At 38.4% G+C, this 25871-nt stretch overlaps 1 long non-coding RNA gene across 1 annotated transcript; it reads right to left on the bottom strand.

Moving 5' to 3' along the window:
* Positions 1-248: 248 nt before the first annotated feature.
* On the bottom strand, positions 249-25484 carry LOC143689671 (uncharacterized). Its single transcript, XR_013178877.1, has 5 exons — positions 25391-25484; positions 19903-20000; positions 4803-4884; positions 3001-3093; positions 249-399 (listed from the first exon to the last, which is right to left on the bottom strand). It is a non-coding gene; the product is annotated as an uncharacterized LOC143689671 (long non-coding RNA).
* Positions 25485-25871: the final 387 nt, after the last annotated feature.

Consider the following 25871-nt stretch of genomic DNA (forward strand, 5'->3'; position numbering starts at 1 on the left):
TTGAGATATGTTCTTAACACAATTCAGCATTCAATCCACTGAGTAGTGTTTCCAAGAACACTTTTTTATTCCTTTCTTCTTATTTACCTTTGGAAGAGGAATATTTTAGTAACTTGTAAAGAAATGAGGAACCAATACTCTGAATAAATAATAATAGCAATAACTGATACTTATATATACTTGCCATATGCCTGGCACAATTCTGAGATTACAATGAATCATTTAATCTTTACCACAGTTCAGTGAGGTAGATGCGTAATTATCCCCATTTTATAGACCAGAGCATTAAGGCACAATTAATTGATTTGTCCAAGTTCACAGAGAAGGTAAGTGGCACAGTCAGAATTCACATCGAGGCAACAGGATTCTGGGATCTTCACTCTCAACCGCTATGCACCACTAAAAACAAAAAAGAGCAATACTATTTATTTATTTATTATTTATTTACTTTAGTTTTGACATAATGAGAACATTGGTAAAACTTTATCAAGTAGAAAATCTCAATACAACAGAGTGATGAAAAAATGTCAAGTGGGGTTGAGGACTGAGTTCACAAAATCTATCATTAAGTTCTGAGAAGCTGAATCAACTTGTCTATTTCTGAAACTTTGTAGGAACACATGTTTCATATCCAAGAATCATGAAGCCTGGTCTCCTCATCCATGTAACGGGAATAACACTTTCTTGCCATGTGGAGTTATTATGAGGATTAAGATAATAAATATAAAGCTCTTGGCAAAGTGTCCAACGGCAAATGATCAGTAAGTGGAAGCTATTGTTTAGAACTATTATTGGCTATTCTTCTGCCTTCTCCACTGTCACCTCTATTTTGCATCTGGGAGTCTACTCTCACTTCAAAAACAAATAAATGTTCCTACTCACCCATCAAAACAAACCTCAGTACTATGAATGATATCGTGAACAGGACTTCAATTGGGAAATAGCAAATACATAAACTAGGACTCCCTGACTTAATAAACAGGTTTCAAAAGAAGCAGTTATATTGGATGGTGAAAGTTGTTTTAGAAAGATCTATTAGAGCAGATACAAAAATAGAAACTTGGACCAATGCACTCAGAGGAAAGTTATAGCCATGTAGTTATAATTAGGTACGGTGCATCCAAATGCATTTATAATTCGATAACTCAACTCCATATGTTTGGAGAACCACCGGAGCATATTTTGCCTAGGTATTCTCACGCAGCGTGGTTCTCTCTCTTGCCTCTCTCCCATCCACCGTGAAAGACAGCAGGCAGGCAAAACCTGTGAAGGAATGCATTCTCCCAGATTTGCATAGCAAGAGGCCTGTGCTAAACCAGCTTCACCTGGATGCAGGTGTTTACCCGTGGTTTCCCCCCTGCCAGGTCCTGCCCCTGTTCTGCTTCACTGAACGCCCTGTCAGTGACCACAGAGTCCTGGAGTTCCAGGGACGATTAGATAATATTGATATGGAGAATATGAAATTCATTACAGTGCAAATGGCATAGGGTTGCACATCATCTATTTCATAAACCCTGGTTTCTGTCTCCCACTACCATTTTCCCTTTGACCATTCAGGAGTCTGTGAGCAAAGCAGATTTACTAGGGCTGGCGTGCACACACACACACACACACACACTTGTTTGTCTTTGTCTTTATATGAGTATTCGTGTGTCTGAATTTGTATGTGTCCAAATATATGTGTCTGTGTGTGTCTGTGGTTGTGTTTGTACATGTGTTAAAACTGTATAGTGCCTCTGTGCAATTGTGTGTATCTCTATGTAAGTGTGTATCCATATGCACTTGTGTATATCTGAATTACATGAAATATATATTTGCATATTCACAATAGGAGTCTGTACTTTTATGTGTTTGTATGTTTGTGATTATGTGTGTGCATAAATGTCTATGTAGCATGTGTATTAGTTATGGGGAAATAAATGCAATTTCACAGCATGGTGTTTCTGTTTAAAGGACCGGCCCTCATGCACATTTGAGCCAGATATTGATGGAAATGTGGCCAGACCAAGATGGACGAAGAGGAAATGGGAAAGAGGAATGAGGAATGGATGAGACGTGATGACAAGAAAGGGACCTGATCCTTAGTTGGTTTCACTACTCTGAGATGTATGCTACTCTTAGCCACCCCGCATCAACCATTTTCTCGCACAATTTTGAAGTGAAGTAAGAGAGCATTTAGCTGGAGGTCATAGGAGTTCCCACTTGAGAAAGTCAATACACAAGAAGGGCAAAAGAAAATCTCTTTCCCATAATTCAAAGGATAGGAAAACCATGAGCCCAAGAGAACTATATTCATTAATTTATTTTGTGATTTAATTAGAAGTTTCACTCATCTTTTTTTCCAAAGTCTGCAGTATTTCTTTAATCAAGGTAGGATGTCCTAACATTAAACAATACAATCAATGGTATTTCAGGTCAGAAATACCAAACATATGACTCCTTTATACATCCTAAAGTTGACCAAATAAATATTCTACTGGGGATCTTTGCTAAATTTTAACACTATTAAATGAAGGCAAAAGAAATGTGCATGAAACTAATGCAAAATATTGATTTGTCAGATTGAGGCATTTAGAGTTGCAAACTTAAATGTAATTTTCATCAACAGCAACAATTATCCTGCACAATAGAGATCCTCTGAGATATCAATAATTAAAATAATTAATAATTAATAAAAGCCACTGAAGACATACAAACAGAGGTTAACTCTGCCACTCACTTTTACAAATAAGAAATAACTTGACCCAATAAGCCTGCATATACTTGGGGCAGCTTCCACTGAGAACTTCAGAGGAGGGAAACATCCTGATATAAATACTAAATACTGCCTTTGCTTTTTGAAATTTGATAGAGGAAATAAAGAGGTATCTTGATATACCTCCAATTACAAAGCTTTAGGAAAGACTAGAGTAGCTTAATTAATTACTGATTAACTTCTGATTATAAATATTCTTCTAAAAGACATTTGAATCCAGTATCTTGACGAAAACTTTTACGTACATTTTGGTCTCTCATTACAAAACAAATACTGAGATGACTTCTCCAGATGTTTTTCTTCTAAAGTGTTCACTGATCATTAGCCTTAGGATAGTTCTGCAAAACAGCACCAGTATTTAAAAAAAAACAAAAAACAAAGACCATGAGGTGGTATGAAAATAGACTAAAGAAAACAGAAGATTTGAAAGATGACTTTATTGTACGTTTTATAAACCAGCATGATTGTGTGTGTGCATGTTTGTAGTTGCACCATACTTAGACACCAAGGCAGAGTTTACAACGCCCTGGGCAGAAGGCCTGAGTTCCAATCCTGGCCCTTCCACTGATTTCCTGTTTTGCCCCGGGCAAGTCACTTGCATTCCACATGGAAGTTACAAGCACTCCAGCCCTCAGCCAGGCTGTGTTGGTCTGAATCCCTTCGCAACCACTTAATAGCTGTTTAACTTTGGGGAAGTTACTTAACCTTCTCATACCTCAGTCTTCTCATGGGTAAAACATGAATAATAATGGTCTCTAGTTTATAGGGCTGTGGGGGGAGGCCAACGAGATAATTCATGTGAAGTAGTGTTTGGTATCTATAAATACTCAATAAACAATATTCAATGTTATGGGCTCTGAGTCAGTTTCCTCATATAAGACATGAGAGGGTCAGACTAGGATTTTTTTCGGTCTTCAGAAAAACTCTCCCATGTGGAATGCAGCAAATATCCCACCCTCCCGAAATCACACTGCAAGAAGCCTTGTCAAATCTCACTTACCGAAGGCCAATGCAGCCAAGCGATCCCTGGTCATACAAGTCTTATTGATTCCTATTTTACATACAAGTCTAACAACTTGTTTGTCTGAATTTTCAGACCCCAGTAAATCAGACACCCCAGTTAGGAAGGGGAACAAATGCTAGAAGAAAAACAACTCGTAAGGGAAAGCTATCATGAACAGAGCGACATTAAGGAAAGAGGCAGTAAACAGCTGCCATCACACATGGCTTCCAGTCATCAAAACAACCCAAACTAAACTGAGTAAGCCACTCAAGCCAGCCATCACGTTAGAAAGATTTCTATCAAAAGTTAACATTGAATTGGATTGAGGACTAAAGAGGCATTCTTCAGTTGTCTGATGATTTTCCTAATGGGAAAAACATGTGAGCCTCCTTCTCTTTCCCCATCCCCCCCAACATTTCCCAGCCCTTTTTGGTTTCCCCTGGCATGGCTCACCCCATAGCAATGTGGCAGAGCCTTCCAGAGTGGGTTTTGTCTCCAAATAGGGAGGTGAAAAGAGGATTGCAGGGTATTCTGTGCAGGAGGTCAGCACAGACTGCAGCAAAGACTTCCTGCCTAAACCGTACTTCAAACTCTTGACACATGGGCTTTTACATTTCAAAAGGAGTCATTTTGTCCCCTTGTACTGCTTGAGTCCTTTCCAACTAGAAGGAGGTGGGTTCAGGCATTAAGACCAGGAATGAGGTCTCAATCTTGCCTTGGCCACTTTCCACCATGCCACTTGGGCAAGACATTTTGAGTTCTTTGCACAACCATTCCCTCACCTAGAGAAAGGTGGATTTCAATAACACCCTCCTTCCCAGGGCTGTCAGGGAGAGTATGTGAGATCCGTAAGTAGAGCACAGCACTTGCCGCAGGAAGGGTGCTCAAGGTGGGTTCGCCAGCCCTGACACCCATTTCAGAGCATCTGGATTCTAACGGGTCCACCCCAACCATCAGTCATCACATCAGGTAGGACCTGAACTGAGCGAAGCAAAGAGCTGGAGTCTGATAGAGCTGGATTTGAAGTCCCTTCCCAGCATTTACCATCTGCGTGATCTTAAGCACATTGCTTAGGCCTTCTGAGATTCCGCTTCTCCATTTGCAAATTGGGGACACCACAGTTTACCTGCAGGGTTATTTATGAGGATTTAATTAGTTAAATTAAACTAATTAAAGAGTCTGCCTTATAGAAGCAGGTGATTAACACTTAAAATGTCTTATAATAGGTTTATAATCTTCAACGTATTTCCATATACATCATCTTATTTTATTCTTACAAGAACACTATAAAGTAGGTGAAGCATAGGTTGTAGTATAAGCTCATTTTAAAGAAGAAGAAATGATCTGGCTTAAATGGTTTGTCCAATGTCACCCAGTACATAAATATAGCATCTAGGGCCTCCTAGAGCAATGCTTAGCTGCTCTAATGTCTTCATTAACATGGTATTTTTGTTTGAAACTGTTTTGTACCCCCCAGAAAAGCCATGTTCTTCTAATCCAATCTTGTGGGGGCAGACCTGTTGTTGGGTGGGACATTTTGGCTAGTTTTTTCCCAGGGAGATATGACCTAGCCCATTTAAGGTGGGTCTTAATCCTTTACTGGAGTCCTTTAAGGGAGACAGCTCAGAAAGAAATGCCCAGAATAATTTTGAAGATAGTTATTGAAACCAGAAGCTGGGAGAGAAGGATCAGCAGATGTCACCATGTGCCTTCTCATGTGACGGAAGGAATCGCAGACTCCATCAGCCTTTCTTCAGTGAAGGTATCTGCTTGTTGATGCCTTAACTTGGACATTTCTGTGGCCTTAGAATTGTAACTTGTAACTTAAAATAACTTCCCCTTGTAAAAGCCAATCTATTTCTGGTATATTGCATCCCAGCAGCTTTAGCAAACTGAAAAATATGGTCACGGTCATTCTAGAGCTGCATATTTCTACTGGAAACATAGAAGAGAAAACAGGTGAATATGCCTTTCTTCTTCACCATTAGCACCATTAGTATATCTGTTATGGGAGATTTTTAGCTACAGGTAACAGAAAGTTCCCCACAACTTTGCTTAAATAGCAAGGAGATTTATTATTTCACATAACTGGTAGTCCAGAAAGTAAAAGAGGGTGCCAGGCACAGCACAATCAACAGCACAGTAAAGTCAGTGAAGACTATGCAAGGGGGATTGAGTCATGCTCCCCACAAAGAAATGTTCAGCTCTTAATCTGTGTTCCAGTGGGTGTGAACCCATTTGTAAATGGGACCTTTGAAGAGGCTGTTGTTGGTTAATGTGTGGACTCATCTTGTGAAGAGGATCTTCAAAGATACAATTTAGATGAGGCCAACTTGAATCAGAGTGGGTCTTAATCCATATGACTGGAGTCTTCATAAGCAAAGGAAATTCAGGTGCAGTCATTCAGAAGCAGCCAGAGAATGAAGCTGATCGCCATGTTGTAGAAACAGATGCAAGCCAAGGAAACCCAAGGGTGGCAACAAGCTACTGCCAGAACACTACACACTCCAGGGGAAAGCATGACCCATCAAGACCTCCAAAACTCTGAGACCATAAATTCCTGCTGCATAAGCCAACCAATGTGTAGTGCTTGTCACAGCAGCCCTAGCAAACTGAGACACTTGAATTCTTCCTCTCGTCTCTCTGCTGTCCTCAGCATCAGGTTTTTGTTTGTTTGTTTGTTTGATTTGTATGCTGTTTGTTGGGGTCACATTTCATTCATTTTCCATGTGAGTATCCCATTACTGCAGCACCATTTATTGAATTTTTTGTTTGTTTGTTTTTACTGGTTTCTTTATTTGTTTGGGAAGTTCATGGGTCAGTAATAGAACCCAGGTCTCCTGTATGGCAGGCGAGAATTCTACCACTGAACTACCCTTCTACCCCCTCAGCATCAGTTTTATTGTAAATTTGGCCATCAAATTAGCTCTCAGTAGCTATTGGAACAATGAGCTCTCTTGTTCACTGACAGTAGGACAAAGAAAGAAACTTCTCTGTCAAGTGTTGAGTGTAAGTCCTCCCGTCAGTTTGTTGGACCATCTTGTATCATACACCTACCCCTGAGCCACCGTGACCAGGAATCAGGGAAATGTCTACTGCTTTAAATGAAGCATGCTCTACTTCTGAAGTGGCAAATGAGGTCATCTGAGCAAGGAATAAATATCGTTTTTGTGAAAGAATAAAGGGGAGTCAGTGTTGGTGGGTAACCAGCAACATTCACTACAGAAAGTAATAAGAAAATTCACTATTGAATTCTATAAATTGTATTTCCGTTTTTAGTTTATTTTCCCTCTCCTTAAGCAAAAAGTCTATTTCAGTGATCTTTGTACAAGAATTGTGAAGCTAGAAGACAAAGACATTTACCCAAAAAACTGTTATTTCTTTCATGACTCCATTACTTTAACCTATAATCAAGCACCAAGATAAAGAAGGTAGTGGGTGTTTCTACAGAGCCAGGTTTTATTAAGAAGACTCAACTTTGAACATAAACAGATTTGAATTTCCTAGAAAGAAAAGAGAATTTGATGGAGAGGGAATATATAAAATTAAAAGGTATGATATGGTGGGGAAAGCACAAGACTAGAAATTAAAGGACCACTGTTTTTGACCCACTTCTGCCCCTAACAAGTTATATATCCCTGGGTAAGTCACTTAACCTCTCCGAGCATCACCTGCCCAAAAAAGAGTAGAACTAAATCAGGGGTTGCAAACTGGAGTGCCAAAGGCCAAATCTCACCCTAGGTGTGATTTGTGGTTTGACTAGCACCTAAGGTCGTATTGTATCTGAGAAATTCTGTTGCAAGTATGTTAACGGAGCTGCTAAGAGCAAACAAACACACCCAACCACCAACACTCTAGGACCCATGGAACCCTAATGTTCAGAGCCATGTAAGGTGAAAATACACTTAGAAACTAGTCCCAGAACCAATAAATATGCATCGTGTTAGGGAGATACTTTCCACTAATTCATCACAAATAAATGTTTGTTAAATCCCTTTTGACAAGGAGATGTCAATATGTCTGCACTGAAATAAATGCATTCAGAATAATTATCTGCCAGTTTGTTTAAGTAATTCAATCAAAAGGCTTTTATTACTCTGTATTATATGACCCAGTTTTGGTTAAAGAAAAAAAGAAACAGTATAGGGACTCAAAGGGGAAATCCCAAAAATCGTCTACTTCTGCAGGTTTTAGTTTCACTTCATCCTTGAGTAGAATGAAATCCATCTATTTCAAGAGTCCATATGGGTTCTGGAAGTGGAAATTAACCTCATCCCCAAATCAGAAGGTCTGTCCATTCATACATACTGATGCCTCATTGACTCAATTTTGTTGCAAAATAGCAGCTGATTCAGTTTCCTCAAGTGATAATGAAAGCTTTGTCTACCCGAGAAGTGTCCTCCTTTCAGGGGAGTCCTACCAACCTCAGAACTCCTGTTGGCCCATGACAAGTGTGTTGCCTGGCCACATCTCAGTCTATACTGGTATTTATAACACATTTTCCCTTTCACTGCTCAGAATTCATTCATCCTGATTAGGTTTTGGCACATCCTGAACATTGCATAATCGTACGTCAGTACAGAAGCTTTTAGCTCCTTGTCACTGTTCATGCTCAGCCATCCCCAGTGTTGTAATATCATTGATATCTCCATGCGATAACCCAAAGTTGTCTACTGGCTATATAATTTGTCAGACATTATTAGCGATTGGAGCCGTGGGTAAATACACAGGATTTTTGTCATCTTTCCTGATAGTGGTTTTGATAAGATTTAAAGGTAGCCTCAGCTTTAGCTTCCTTAAGTACTGTGAGTTTCATTTTGTTTTCTTAAACAAGTGGCTTAAAATGCAGGATGTAATGGTCTTACGTAACTACGTGCCAAACACTTGTTGAAGTTTCTGGTTTTATTGCTGGTTGTTGACATTTGCTTTTTCCTGCTAGAAAATGTCACCTTTTCAATGTGGTAGGCCTCAATCCCAGAGGAGCAAAAGCCTCAAGGATATATTCAGGAAAATCCCAAAAGAAGTCTGAAGGATGCCACTTCATTAAAAGTTAAAGCCCTCTGGTGGGCAGGCCACGGTGGCTCAGCAAGCAGGGTTCTTGCCTGCCATGCCGGAGATCTGGGTTCGATTCTCCGTGCCTGCCCATGCCAAAAAAAAAAAAAAGAAAAGAAAAGTTACAGCACTTTGGGAGGGACGTCAAATGAGTAGAAAATAGAACGTACATTCTCTACTGAACTTTTATTACTTAAATGCAGTTGACCCCCTACAGCCTGAAGATTTTTTCAAATGGTGATTAGGAAAATAAAAAGGGGTCAATTTACCATATCGATTAGTCAGTATAGTGACATGTAAGAAATCTTTCACTGAACTAACCATTTTGTTTTTTAAATACTAATCTGACAAAAAGAAGTCAGTAAATATCCTTTTACTGACTTATACTGATATTCCAAAGCTGTCCAACAGGTGGCCCATTCAACGTCACAGAATTTTCTACATGGCTTCCATCAAATTGGCCTTGTCACTGCCACGCGTACCTTTCACCTCTTTTCTCCTGGCCTCTGTTCACGTTATGTCCCGGCCTAAAGCACTTGACTTTCCTCTCTGCTCATATCCTAATGTAAATGCAAGTCATGCTACTTCTGAGGAGTTTTTGCAAATGATTTCTTCTCTGAAGCTCTGCGGTACTGATTGTCTGAAAACATAGTTTACAGATTCCATAGTTTGTAAGATCTCTCGAATAATTTCTCCTATTTTGTTTCTCTACCACTACTCTTTAACTGACCATGCATTTCTACCTTATACATCTCCAGTAGGTTTTCAGTTCCCAAAGATGTTATACATTTGTCTTTAAAGTTCTCCAGTGCCCTACACAGTACCTTCATATGGCTGAATGCCCAATATCTTAGCTAATCTGAATAGTTGAACTAATCTAGGAAAATCATATAACTAAAGTCAACATAAAGATAGATCAGTTGACTGTCGTGGAGAGGTTCTAAAAATCATAATCATGTGTTGGCACAGATATACCTAAAATAGATTTTATGTAGGAGATGATGACGTATCTTCAACGAGGCATTAGCCCAGCTTAGCTTCAGTTTTCTCATCTGTAAAACTGAAAGACTAACAACTCTCCTACTTATTTCACTAGGTTACTGTGAAAATCAAATGATATGTAAAGTTAAGTACCTTTCAAATAGGACTGAACACAGTCAGGCAGAAGAATCACTGCCATCTGAAATCTCATATCAATTATAGGGAAGAATTCTTAAAACGATCAAGGCTGGTGATAGTTTTAAGGTATATTATTATCAATTCTAAACATTGCTGCGAATCAGATCGATATTCTTATTCTTACTCTGCAGATGAAGTTACAAGTTATCTAGAAGTTAATTTTCAATGGCTCCCCATTTCCATCCTCAAAGGGCATGTGGAGTGAGTGGTTACATGCGCATGGTTGGAACACAGGTTCAGGCACAGCAGAAGCTTTCAACAAATGACTACTTTATTACTTACACAACACAAAGATTCGAAAGAGCAGGGGAAGAGGTCCAATCACGGTCAGTCTCCCGGGGTGGGCAAAAGTGCTTAAGTCGGAGATGGTAGATAGCAGGTCTGCATGCTTGACGTCACACTGGGGAACACACAAGTCTATACTGTTTAAGTGGAAGGGGCCCACCACTGAGAATTCCTGTCCCGGTAAACGTCCCGGGGCTGCTTGTTCCCACTTTCTGAGTTTAGGAACTGGTCAGGTCTTTTCGTTAGACTGAACACCTTAGAGAAGTCATTTTCCACACTGCAGTTTGTTTGTTTTTCATCTATCAGAGGAAAGGTTTGTAAGATTCTCTTTAGCTCCATACAAAGCTACATCACCAAAGGAACAATCCCCCAAACAAATGATCAATGCTATGGCCAACCCATAAGAGAGTCAAAGTTAACTGAACCATTAAAATATATTGGGTAGATGGAAATACTAGTGGTCAATGAGAGGGAGGGGTAAGGGGTATGGTATGTATGAGTTTTTTTCTTTTTTCTCTTTATTTCTTTTTCTAGAATGATGCAAATATTCTACAAAATGATCCTGGTGATGACTATACTACTATGTGATGATATTGCGAGCCATTGAGTGTACACCATATATGGAATGTTTGTATGTGACGAATGTTTGTATTTGTGTGTTGTTTTGGTTTGTCAATAAAAATAAAAAATAAAAAAATTAACTGAACCATAGTAGAGGAAAATCTCTTTAATATATTTGAAACCTGCTTTGAAAGAAAGGGGATAGAAAGGATAAAGTCAGACCCTAATTCACATTGCCATCCAGAGTACAGACATTTTTTTCACATGAAATAGCTCAGTTTCACATTCACATGGTCTGTGCACTTAGCACGGATTTTCCTAGGTAGTGTCGTTCCAATGCTTCCTGCGTACAGAAAGCTTGAATGGTAAATCCTTACCAATGTAGCAAAGACTTCCAAGAAGAACGGAGGAACTAGAATCAAATGGAGAATGAATATTCTGCCGAACATGAAACTTCAGAGAAAGGACACTGTACCTACCCCCATTGTTCTGCTTGTTTATTTTTGGATACAAATCCATACTTATTTCATTCCTCTAAACTAGCTACATAAAACATCCAATCATCAAGGCAAACATATACGTAAGTAAAGAGGGAGTGATCAGAAGAGGAGGTTGAGCTGAATAATCTGTAAAGTCGCCTCTGTTTTCATTTGATTCTTGATAGTCACAGCCTTAGCCACAATCACAGATGGTGCAGTTTGTGTTCCGAATGCTCTTTGTTCCAAGACAGATATCTACATAACATCAGAATTATCATTTAATTAGGTAACTACAACTGCCACAAAGAGACGTTATCTTATTTTATAACAATATTCCAGTAATAATGTAGCTGCATTTGGGGGGAAATTTATACTTTTAACTATGTGCTGAAATATTTACAAATTTGTAACATTTACAGGATCTTACCAATCCTAAATCACTTTTGATCTCTCTTGTTCTCACGTATTTGTATTTTGCTTTTCTCACTCACCACACCTTGCTTCATGGACATGTTTTCGTGTAATAAGTCATATTATTCTGATTTTGATTCCACTTAGAATTCTTTTATGTTGCAACACTATAGCCAGCTTACCTGTTTCCTAATTTAGGAATATTAGGATAGCTCAAAATGTGAGGATCTTATTGATATTTCTCCTGTAAATGTTTTTACACAATTTTCACCTTTGTACACAAGCCCATCAGTGGAATGACTGGATCTAAAGCTAGAAAAATGTATAGTTCTTATGACATCATTTCAGGTTTGTTGCCACCAAGATTAAACAATTTGCAAATGCCACTCATGGTAGTCACATATGAATGCACTTTCTTCTTTATTCCAGCCTTTCAGGATTTTTTCAAATTATGCTCTTTTGCTTTGCTAGTTAATTGACATGTGAAAGTACCTAAAATATTACAGTTTTCATTTATTTACTATTGACAAGACCGCTTATTGCTCAACATGATCCTTTCCAATTTCATTCATACAGTAGAAACCTGTGGATCACAACCATTATGCCAAGTGTCATGCCAAGACATAAAGATGACCAGGAGACCATCTGTCCCCTCAAAGAGCACACAGTGCAGTGAGAGATGCAAATAAAAATCAAGACCAAGAGATACATTACATGTATTTAATGGAATACTATACAGCAATGAAAAGGAGTGACCTACTGGTACATTCAATGACGTGGATGAATTTCCAAAGCTCTATATTAAGAGACAGAAGGCATATTCTATGCCATATGATCACACTTGTATGTCAGACTGGAAAAGGCAAAACTGTATTAACAGAAAACAGATCAGAGTTTACCAGGGATTGGGGGAGGAGAAAAGGGTTGACCAAAAAGGGACGGGAATTGGAATTATTCTGTATCCTGATTGTGGTGGTGGTCATATCACAATATGCGCTTGCCAAAATGCAGTGTGCTGGACATCTAAAAAGGGTGAAGTTAAACTAAAAATAAACTATACCTCAATAAAGTGACCTGACTTTTTAAAAGTGGTAAGTGAGACAATTGAGAATATTTGTTAAAGGTGGAGGTTTGGGGGTCTGGCTGCTGCATTTTGTTTCTCTTTCACTTGCTAACATGTGAGCTTATGCCTCAATGTGCTAATCATTAAAATGGGGTGAGTAATAGTGTGTTCTTTATGGGGTTATTAGGAGAGAGAATCAATGCAAAGTATCTGGAATATTGTAAGAGCTCAATAGATTTTGTTTACTTCTATTCAAGTACAATTTTTATTCAAGTAGTAGTATATAATACACGATAGAAAATAGGAAAATGGCCAAAAAGCCAGTTTATGAAAGAAAGAATATGGATGCCTATTAGAACTAGATATATAAGTTTGGCCCATTTAATAATCAAAGAAATAAAAATTTATTCCTTCCATTTTTTTGAGAAGGATCTATTGAAATAAGCACTCTCATAAAGTAGATGGTAGAAATGTAAAATGGACCAACCTTTATAGAAAGCAATTTGGCATATGTACCAAAAAAAGCATGAATGTATTAAAACTCTTTAATCTAGTAACTTTATATTTAAAATTTTATCCTAAAATATGTATCAGCAAGCTCAGAGCGATTTATATGCAACGGTAACTATTGTGATAGAGTCTTAAGAATGAGCAAAAAAAGTGACAGCTCCCTAAAATATTAGGAGAAATGTTAAATAAATTTCATATTTCACACACATATGTAACCAAAAAAGTTATGTTTTTGAATATTACTAAATGGGCATAGGAAGCTATTGAGCTAAAACACAAGCTCTTTTTAGAAGGGTCAGGATCTGGCTCCTGAAGTAAAAAAGAAGTTTCTCAAGTGGGGAAAATGGAAAATTGCATTCCAGGAGAAGGACTGGCCAAGACAAGGCCGTAAACGATATTGTATATAATGCCAGTAAGCCTGGACCCTTTTACAATGACCAACCATGAGAAGGATTTAAGAGGAGAAGTAATGCAATTGTTTTACTTTAGAAAGACATGATTGGCAGGTAAGACCATCTTGCTTTTCTCTTCTGAACATTTATCAAATAAAATTGGATAGAGAAAAAATTAGTTTAAAAATTAATAACAGGTTCCTCGACCATACACCCCAAAAAATAAAAAAATAATTAATAATGGGGGTTATAGCCCAAGTTCAGTATACCAAATACGTAGTTGCGAATTACAAGTACAGCAGGATGCAAATGACTTAAATATCCCATTATAAAGTTACTGGATTAAAGAGTTTTAATACATTCATGCTTTTTTTGGTACATATGCCAAATTGCTTTCTATAAAGGTTGATCCATTTACATTTCTACCATCTACGTTATGATGGTAAGGACTCAGTGTTTGTCGAATTTATTGTCTTGATTGGAAGCCAAGTCCATTATAGTCATCTCTCATTTTTGTTGTTGTTTGGTTTGGATGATTTTCTAACAAATGCTTGTTTCCCCTACTTTGATCTGTTTTTCTACCTTCTGGGCAGTTTTGCTCCACGATTAGAATGGAGTGTAGCTTCTGGGTATTTTTAAATCATATTATTCTATGCTCGATAGGTTAAAAACTAAAGCTTGTGCTCTCTTTGGAATCCTAAGCCAACAATCCAGCAAAGGTAAGCCATTGCCCTTTACTTTCCAGTTTTGAATCATCATTTTGCAAAATAGTAGTCGCTGCTTCTAAATAGTAATCAAGACTGAGGGTGGTTCCACCCTAGGCAAAACATCATATCCTTGGCCAAACTTTTATCAGAAGGCGTTGCAGAAACTCATTAAGCCACCTGAGCCACAGATTCAGATGAATCATTCTGAACCTCCACCCAGTTCAACTTTTCCCTCTGGTAACAATTAATTATATTTTTCTCTTCTCCCACTCCCACCTCCACCAGTATAGTCACACGGCCTCATTCTGGAGCTGAGAGCTGACATAAGGTTCATTTGCTTGGCCCACACATGGAAAAGATAAGAAATTAAATATCTGCAGCATTTCCTACTGAGTCTCCAGGAGTGGGGAAAATTCTAAAAAAAAAAACTAGTCCTAAAAGTCTTATTAGCTTGATCCTAAAGATCATACCCTACTTGCTTCACATTTTAATTTCTTAACAGAAAGAATGGTAAGGCAAATACTTTTCATGGGAAAACTCAAATAATAGTGTCCTACTTTATTAATTATTCAAATAATTAACATAGCTGGTTTTTTTCAACCCAGTTTGTGTATAGAACCAATGAATTCTAGAACTCACAGTACACTCACAGAAAGTACATGGTCTCTGCAGTTGGTCAGACTGCGCTTAACTACTGGCTCTCACCCTTATCAGCTGTGTGGCCTAAAGCATGTTATTCAAGATTACCCAGCCATGCTTTCATCTTATAGGATAGTTCCTAATGCACAAGGCTGCTGTAGCGATTTATTGTAATAGCATGTCCAGTGCTAAGCAGAATGACTGTTTCTTAGGAGATAATAACGTCAACAATGGCATGCAGGTGGATAACACTTAAATTCTAAGCACTGTACATATATTAGCTGGCTTAATCCTCTCAACAACCCTTTGAGGGAGACACTACCATTATGCCTCTTTTACACATGGGGAAACTGAGGCACAAAAGATTAAAGAGACATTAACTGGTTAAACTGGGACTTGAACTCACACAGCTCTAGAACCCATGCATTTAACCTTAAAGCCATTCTGCCTCTTAAACGAATGGGCTTTGCTATATTGCAATACAACTTTAGTTATGGACATTGAAATCTTGCAATTTCATATAATTTTTATGTGTGACAAAAAATTATTCTTTGGATCTTTTTTCAACCTTTAAAAAAAAATGGAAAAACTAGTCTGAGTCCCCAGGACATATGAAAGCAGGTGGCAGGCCAGATTCAGCCCATGACCCAAGGTTTACTGACCCCTGATCAAAAGGATTGAAATAAAATTAAAACAAAGACATCTGGAGAGAAATGTGGACCACAATTTTATTTCCACAACTTATTTGTTTCAACCCTAAAATGATTGCCCCTCATTTCTCTCATTTCTCTTTATAGCATTTGAGCCCACACAGTCCACCTCCAAAATCTAGTTCAAATTGCCCCGTTCAACAAGCTGTGTAGCCTTGAGCAGTTTACTTAACTCTCTAAGTCACGGTTTCCTCATCCTTAATAACAGTAGGTATTGCGGGTAGGTTGTTGTGGGCATTAAATGAAATGATGCATGTTAAGCAATCCTCACAGTTTCTGGCACGCTGTAAATTCTCAATAAATGTTAACTTATTACTACTGGTAGTCTTGGCATTACGACTACTCTTATTATCAACATTATCATCACGGCAGGTAAGAAAATTAAAATAGCACATGCCCTGAAGTTCACTGCTGCCATTCTCTATGAACATACTTTATCTAGGAGGTAAATAAAAAGACCTTCAAAATCTCCTTCCCACCATCTTCTCTGCATTATCACTGCTTCTACCCAAAAATTTGGCCCCACAGAACAAGAATTCCCATCTGTTAGCACGGCTCTTGTGTTGAGCACATTTTAAAAATAAGGACATTTTTGATTCGCTACTGCTACCTCCTCAATGCATTTCGGAACAACGACTGACAACCGTTCTTGGCATGCCTGGCAGGCATTAGCAGGGAGCAGAGAGCAAAGCGTTTTAAAACTTCGCTCAGTTTTCTCACCGTCCTAGGAAAATCACAAAATCTTCATGTGCACAGCACTCAACAGAACTCTCTGGCTATTATTAGTCTCCAGTACACTCAACAGCTAAAAGTTACCTTCTAATCTATAATAATCACTAACATTTCACTCACCTGTCTTTAGTATATTGGGTGCTTGTTTGCAGTGTTCTTGGATCAAGGTAAGAACAAAGAAATACAAAACCCTCATAATGAACCTCTGTGAATTAGAACAACCACATTTTTATCTTATTTAATCAGGCCATGTGTATGTAGAATGCTACGTTGGGGCTTGTAGCGAAGGGCAACCCGTCTACTTAAGCAGGTTTCTTAAACCACCAAGAGTAGCTATCACCATCGCCGCTATCCTCATTCTCCAATATTTATTGAACATTTACTATGTCTCGGGCAGATGAAGGTCCCTAATCCTTTCTGTTGTCACAGCATTTGCAGTTATAGATGAAATGTACAACTAGAAAGCTGATGAAGATCCGGAAATCACCGCGATCACTGTGTGGGCCAAGGAAAAGCATGACTCTGATAAAAGTCCTCTTGCCTCATTATCTCACACTCTGGACTTTTTTTCTTTTTTTTTTTCTCTCAAAAAGACTTGTGGGCAGGTAGCTTCAGTAAAGTTCATCATTTATCGGCCGGCAAATCAGCTGAGCATGACTTGGTTATCTGATTCTCTATTTCAGAGGGCTGATGGGTTCTGTTCTCAGAAGGGCATGACAATTCATCAGGAAAAGGAGCGAGCGATGGTTCCCAGAAAATGCTTTACTTGTCATCTTGAGGTTTCCATATCACTGGAGCTGAATGTTAGCCCTGGCGGTCTTGAATAGCAGGAAGGATCTTGGCCCTTTTTGAGCAAGAAATATGGCCTTTTGAATCTTTAAAGTGTGTTGATATGAAATCAAATCATTACAGCCCAGGTCATTTTAACAATGAAGCATCTCAATTGGAAATGTCTGGAGCACGTCTGGGTTGCCCATTCTACATTAGTAAACAATTACCCACTTCCTTGATAGGGTAAACCTGTTGTTTCAAATATCTTCACTAGACAATGTTTAGTGCTTAGCTGGGTATGAACTTGTCCTACTTCCCAAAGTAGGTAGTAAGTACGGGGCAACTCTTAGTCGATTAAATATCTTATTGAATTTTTTCTCAAACCACAAAATTATTCAATGAATTGAAGACTCGATTTGCTAGTGGTCCAGCTAATCTCCTGATTGGTCTGTAAAACTAAGTATCCTAATGAATGAATAGACTGATAATCAGATGCAGAATTCTGTCTCTTTTTCTCCCAGGAAGTTAGTCTTAGGCAAAACCATGAAGTAAGCAGAGTTTACCTCTACACATCCTATTTTTAAGAGACCAGCATAGTTGTTCTCTCCTTTCCCCCTTTGCTCATAGCTGCTGCTTCTGGATTCCTCTTAGTTAACATGGCTGAGATGATGCTCGAGTATACACTTTCTCTTCCAGTACTATGTGATTTTTATGTAAAAATATAATAATATTTAACAAAGAAATAAACATCGAGTAGCAGCAGCTCACTCATTTATAACAAGACAGTGGGGATAAAATCTTTTAGTAGGACCTTTTCAAGGATCTCTCACTTCAAACCAACAGGCAACCATTTTCTCACTTCTTCTACCAACATGCTTACTACCACCTGGCTATCAATTTGTGGGGCATAATAAGAGAAATTATTGGTGCTTACTCTAATCAATGCTTTCTGAAAATTTTCAAAGATTAACAAATAATTGAAATGCAATTCAGCATTCCCTGCAAGAAGATACAAGAAATCTATGGGAAAGCCTTCTCTCTCTCTCTCTCTCTCTCTCTCTCTCTCTCTCTCTCTCTTTCACATACAAACACACAAACATGCACACAGGCTTTATGAAAGAGTAACTGAAATAGAGAATACTGGTGTGTAAAGGCAGTAAATTATGCATCATTCTTTATTTGTTCAGAAACGCCCTTGTTTCTTGCTTCATCATCAAGAACATTGCTTAACAAACAGTTGGCCTGGAGGAGCATTCAATCAATATTTGCTAAATGATTGAAATGATGATTATTATATCAGTAAATCAGGACCTCAAGAAAGTCTCTTTCAAAAGGTTCAAGTATCAGAATACCCCAGGTGTCAACAGTGAGCCTTCCTGTATATTGCGTCGTATGACATGCCCTTCTTTATTTTTAAAAAGTATAATCCTTAACTGTACAAATATTAAACTAGAACAAATGTATGTCACTATTGCAAGGAGTTAATAATTAAGTGGTATATTTGGAAAAAAACACACCTATTGCAAACAATGGACTATAATTATCAGAATATCTTAATATTCTTTTAGCAACAGTAACAAATATACCAATGCTAGGGTTCAATAACAGGGGAAGATAAGAGGTATGGGATATTGGGGGGGGGTTGAGTAATGAAAGTGTTCTAAATTGACTGTGGTAATGAATGCACAACTATGTGATGATACTATGAGTTGTTGATTGTGTAGTTTGGAAGGATTGTATGGTGTGTGAACACATCTCAATAAAATAGCATTTAAAAAAGTATAAATCTGTTCAAGAGGAATGATGGCTTATGTTCACACAAAAATCTGTACACAAATATTTAGAGTGCTTTTATGTATATTGACCCAAAATTGGCAACAACCTTCACATGCAGAATGATTGAGCCAACCATGGTGCAACCTTGCAGAAAAACACTACACAGCAATAAAAACACAATACATGCAATGACATGAATGAACTCCAAAGCATTACACTAAATTAAACAAGCCACAGTCAAAAGACTACATGGTATACGGTTCTATTTCTTGAAAAGGCAAAATCATAGGGACAGAATTGCCAGCAGGGTTTCTGGGGCACAGAGGAGAGCAGGTTGGAAGGACTGACTAAAAAGTGACATGAAGGAAATTTGGGGGTAGTTATTCAATCTATACATTTGTGAAAATTTGCAGAAGTGTGCACTAAAAGGGGCAAATTATACTGTATGTAATTTACACCATCATTTTGAAAAAGAAAAGTTAAAGTATTACCATTATCTGCAGCTTAGTAAGGTCAATAGACATTTTACAAGTATTTAGTTTCTATTTTTGCTGCAATACACACAATTTTGGGGGGGGGGTGTTGAATTTGACACCATCGGAGTCTCTGAGAGAGGAACGCTGCTGAGACTTGGTTACCTTTGAAGGAATTTTAGTTTGGAGGCATTATCAAGGGGACCAAGAATTTAATATTTGAGGAATTCTGGATTCCCTAAAATTCGAAGTATCCCTTTTACTGATGAGAGTCTTATCCTTATAAGGATAAATTAATTAATGTATGCAAAGAATTTTAAAGATGAAAAGCATCAGGCAAATCCTTAAGTGCCATTGTGAACACTAAGACTGAACTTAAGACTAAAAATTTTCAAAATCTGTACCTGGGCAGGTTTTTGCATCATTTTGTGTCGTCAATTTTTCAACAGGCTCCCACACAATGATCACACAGCTTTTCATCGCAGCCCTGAAGCTCTGACCACTTGAAAGAAGAAAGGCAAACGTGAAAGTGCTTCAAAGCAATGGCGAGGTAGCTGCTTGGCTGATAGAACATTTCAAAGCCAAGAACAAAAGTCTTGAAATAAATACCTTTGGAGTAGCTAGAACAAAACATATTTCAATTGCAGGAACAACTCAGCTTATGGTTTAGGTATGTTTCCAAAGTGCACTGCACACAAAGAATTATTCTATGGAGAGTTTATCTGGTGAATTAAAGACCATCTTTATATTATGACCAATCACTCCTGAAAGAATGTAATGATTAAATTCAAAATTGCATGGATTCAGTTCTCTTATAAATGGCCAGGGTCTCCATTGGTCAGATGTGTAGCTACAGATTAATGACCCAGACTTCAGTACTCATTGCTCCTCCTTCAGGAATAGCACGATGAGCATGGCTAACTATAGTCTGTAGATTATCCAATCCTTCCCAAATGACTACAGTCATTGTTTTGATTCTTATCTCAATTCCCCCTGCCTCTTCTCTGGCCGAAATTAAAAGGAATAGCAAAGACTTGGTCAAGAGCCAAGGAGTCTGAGGGAGAAGGATGAGAAAGGATCTAGCTAAACAAAGAGTGAGATATCCTGCCCCTGAATCATTCAGACCCTTTCCACTATAAGAAGTGAACTACAGGTATATCCATTCAATTGAGAAAGTAGAGCATGAATGGTCTTCATTATTTTACCCAGATGATGACAAAATCATTGAAAGAATGAGTACCTTCACACATCTGATGGGCAACGTGGTCTGCTGGAAAATTTTACTGGACCGTGTATTATAAGACGAACTTTGGTCCAAATTCTGCCATAAAATAGCTGGAGAGCATTATGCAAGGCATGTGGTCCCTTTGGACCTCAGTTTCCTCATCTATGAAATTAAAGTCATACCTCAGATAATCTGTAAAAACTCATCCCGTTCTAATGTCAACACATTGTATTTGTTCTCCTGTAAGACTAAAATAGGTACTGTTGTACTGGTAATTTAAGATTTGTCCATCTCCATTCCCCAATTAGGAAGCAAACCAACAGAAAACAGTACCATTAGTGATACTGAGATTATTAGTTTCTTTATTCTTATACTGTGTGGGAAACCCAGATTGAGCCTAAACTACACCCATCATTGGAAGACACCCCTAGATGCACTTAGAAATATAATAGACTATACCACCACCCCCAAAAAAAGAAGTCTGATTGCATGATGAGAAAGAGTGTTGCTAGAGGATTCTCCCTTGGAGAGGAAAGACTTGTGCAAACAAGCTTGATCCTTAGGTTTCAAGGCATTAGTGATTATGACACAAAATGTTGGCTGGTACGTGGATTTCCCTGCCAGCCGAGACCATAGAAGAGCCATAGTCAGATTTATGGGAGTAAGGGGAGAAAAGAGGTTTCTTATTACAACCGAAAGAGAAGTTTCATTAAAGATCCTGTAAGAAATGACGGTGAAAGTCAGATGTTTTTGTTCCAGAAGGTAATACCTAAGTGGAGAAAGGTATTCTTGAGCATTAGGTGGGTTGGCCCCTTGAGAACTCAAGGTGATCTGCAGCAGTGGGAAATGGCAGTACTTCCTGGATGGACCAGGTACACTAGAAGCCATCACCATAGTCAACAGTCATGGCAGAAGCCAGTTGCAGCAGTGCTCTGGCAGACGGACCCCAACAGGCAAGATATGCCCAACTGAGAGGCCAGACTGAAGACAGATGGAAGGTACAAGTTCTAGACTACAAGGGGCACTGTTTGGCAATTTGTGATTGCATATATGACATCACTAAGAACTTCCAGAGATACACCTGGGGTGAGGAGTGGGATCTCAGAGATGTAGGAAACCATAAAGGAAATGCAAGTGAGAGCCAACAGAATTCATGTTGTAACTGATTTGTAAATCATAATACTATTAATTTTCCTAGAGTAAATCATAGGAAAGGAGCTATAATTATTAATCAAATCCACTGTGTGGGTATTGGAGAGAGGGAGGTATCCTTCATGTATGTAAATATTTTAAAGAAAATCACAAAACACCTTCTTGACTGCTCAGTTGAAGAAGCATCAGTGAATTCTAGGCAACCCTTTGTTCCAAGAACCTGGAGACATTTTTCAGTCTCACCTCTCTCATCCCCCATTTCCATCCCTCTTTATTCCTTAGTTTTGCCTCTGTCCATCTGTATCAGCAGATTCAATGTTTCTTTTTTAAAAAAAATTATCATGCATATGGTAAAAAGAGCCAGCTCATTCAATTAGCCACTTTGGAGGTGGAAGGTTTGGAATAAATTTAGCCCCTAATTTCAAAAATATAACTTGTTTTTTAAGGAAATTAATCAAGAAGAAACTTGGTGATTGCAAGATAAAATCGCAGTCCCAATTATTATGATAACCTATAAAGATTCATAGAAATTTCACTGTACTTACTTAGAAGGTAAATTAAATAGGGAAATTAGGATTGTCTATCCATATATTTGTGTTATTTTTAGAACCATAGTTTCCTTCATCTATTATTTATCTATCAATTGTTCTATCATATATATAAATGCAAATACATTTTCCCCTACCCCATTCTTCTCTGCAACTTCCTATCCCCTACCTTCTCTTAGGAAAATCCATAATATTGCTTGACATTTTGAAGGGCTCTAGATCTTATCCACCCTAAAGATGATTCCCCATAGATTATGAGGCTCCCAAATAGGCTACATCTGTCATCCTTCCCATAAAGGCGACTGGTTTCAGGACACCTTCCATCTGTACTCACAAGTCTGAGTAAAAGTGTAGCTCCAGTGCTCCTACTCCTGAGAAGTCCTGTGTGATACTCTAGCCAGATATTACTAACCCCTTCGTTCTTTCATTTTATTTTCATTCCTGTATCTTTTCAATGACTATTTAAGTTCAAATATTTGTGAGATAAAATGCAAGGCATCTTTTGGTTTTCTCATGGCTTTTATTGTGTTCTCATTTACTATCTTACTGCCTTTTATTGAGGTACTAATATGTGCCAGGTCCTGGACTGGGTACTTCATAAGCATGAGTTCACTTAATCTTCATAGCAAATATGGGGATTTGATCTGCATTTGATAGATAAGGCAACAGTCTCAGAAAGACTAAGTGGCACAGTAGGTAGAAGAAATGTGTCTTTCTGATTCCAAGGTCTACTATTTTCCTAGTATGTAAAATAGATAAATCAGAGTTTCTCTGATTAAATCAGTGTTGAAGGATCCAAAGAGTTCTCAGCTCTCCTTCTTTAACTCCTTGGAGAGCTCTGTAGAGAGCTTTGTAAATAAAGTTTTATTGGCACCCAGCCACACTATCATTTCCATTGTACTGCCATGGCAGAGACCATATGACCCACAAATGCTAAGAAGTTTCCTATTAATCCTTTATAGAAAAACTTTGCTTTCCCATGGTCTAGGACATCTCATTTCTGCTTAAACCAAGTTTCATAAAAGTTGGAATTTAAAAATTATCATATCAACCTTACTATCTTCTTTTCTCTCTCTTTTAACTTCAAACTCTCAAATATCTTTCTTTCTCTAGGTACCTTGCCAGATTTCCAACCTGAGACCCAAGTCTCAAGCACTATGCAAATAATCGTGGGTTATACGACCCACAAATTCAGCCTGAATGGACCATTTCATATTGTTTTCTTCTCTCTTTTCTTATTTCTACTTCATTCCTTCCTATTATTGCTCCTACTCCTTACCTTCTAAGGCATTTCAGTTCAAGAGACGATGCTCAAAGAATCAAGCAACTGCCACCAACTATGACACAACAAGCCCCCTTTAGCTTGTCCCCCACAACATGAATATGAATTAGAGCCTGTTTCTCCACACGCAGAGAGAGTGGCATTTTTATGACATCACCAACATCACACTATTTGCCACACTCTTCCAGTCCTCTAATTAAATGTGCTAAGTGTGTCGAGACTAACGAAATAAGTAAAAGATGCATCCCAACAAAGGTATTTCAATGAAACCCCTTGGGAGAACCCTTCCATAAAAGAGGGTCCAGAACTGTTCCTTTCAAGAAGTACATGAATTGTGCACTTTGCTTTTTCCAATATTCAAAATTAAACCCCTCCAAATGGCTTACACACTGAAGTTTATAACCTCAGCCTACACAAGTCCAGTGCAAAAAGATCTACAGCCGCAGGCAGAGCGAGGAAGCTCTTTAAAGATGAATCATTTTCATAAATGAGTGCAGAGGGAGGTCAGGCCAGGGGACACAGAAGGTTACATGTGTGCCTGAGATAAGGCCTCATCCATCCTCCTCTTACTGTCACGTCGTGATGGGTGAACATTGCCTTGAGCTCCCATAAAACATGTTGTTTGCAGAAAACTTGCAGGTGGTTCATAAAAAAGTCCAAACTGTTACCATGAAATTTATCTCCCACCACAGAATCTGTTTGTAATAGAAACGAAGGATCTCAAATAGAAATTAAGTATCTCAGACTGACTTATATTGGCTAGGAGGATTGAAAAATTCAACCTGCTTCCCGATCGTTGCACTAAAAACGTCAAAGTATTTGTATTGATGACATCTTGACAAGATACAAGTATGTTCAAAAGAAAAATAATGTCTATTGTGCGACGGGTCCTTATCCCCGCAGTGAGAGTAGACGAGGTGAGGTTTTATTGAGAGAATTTAATCAGACGACTGAACTCTCCATCACATTTTATTTCTGAACAGTGTCAAGGATCTGTTATTTGCAAGTTTGCCATCTGTATGGTCAAAGTGAAAAGGGCATCTCAGTTTCTTTAAAGCCGTTAAGAGATGTTTATTATCTCAAAGCCAAAAAGAGATTGGGGGTAAGGGTAATGGTGACCATAATTTGAGTTACCTCCCCGAAGAAATTGAAGGGAAATGCTGAGACAATTCATGTAGATAAGTCAGACCCTAAAACCTCTGATACTTGAAATAAAGAGATAAGGGAGGGGAGAGCTGCTAAATTTTGTTTGTGTTTGGCTTTCCAGAGTCATGTATATAATTGACTCAATTTATCACATCGCATGCACATATCCCTGAATGGTGGTTTTAAGTCAATGAAAATAATTGTGGTCACCAACTTCAACCATCCTGATGAATTTAGCACATCTACATGGCAGAATATTATGCAGAGAACAATCAGTAGAGTCCATGCGGGTTATAGCTGAAGGGAACCTTAGAGACTGTGTCGCCAAGGATTTCAGCTGCTGACCGTAGACAAGGAAGGCAGATGACTATAATAGTAGGAAGGATGGGGGCACTCCCTGAACTTTGATAGCTGTAATTCAGCTGTCCCTCCCACTCCTGGGCACACCCAAACTTCTCTCTTCCTCACTCCTCACCTGAGGTGCCTAGGGAAGTTCAGAGTAGAAAGTAGGATAAGAAGTGCTATATCTACCCCAATACCTTCATTTGAATGAGCTCCAGGAATACGAGCTCTATTTTCAATGATAGTGAAAAACCAGCAATGCTTCACTTCAGTACTTTCCCAGTCTGCCCGTCTCTTACTTTCAACTGCCCCAGCTCCACACCCTGGCCAACCAATGCATAAATGAATCATTATGAGTCATAGTACCTTTTCCTCAGAAGCAGTCCTGTGCTGTCTATGCAAATATGGTCCAAATCCTCCCATGCCATGTAAAATCAGCATTTTCTCTGCATCCTATTCTCTTCACTCGCCATCGTGAAACCATGCCTAAGGTCTTCATAGCTCCAGGACTGAATGTCACCTTCTTTGAGACATTAGGAAGTCAAAGGGGGATAGATAATTCTGGTCCCATATCCTTTTCCAAAAGAATGAGTTTATAACTATGGAATTCAAGCTTGAAGCAACCAAAAGAGGAGTATATCTGTAAATAGGGTGTCTTGGCACTCCCTAAGTGATGAC

Source organism: Tamandua tetradactyla, chromosome 7, assembly GCF_023851605.1.
Source record: "Tamandua tetradactyla isolate mTamTet1 chromosome 7, mTamTet1.pri, whole genome shotgun sequence".
Classification (NCBI taxonomy): Eukaryota; Metazoa; Chordata; class Mammalia; order Pilosa; family Myrmecophagidae; genus Tamandua; species Tamandua tetradactyla.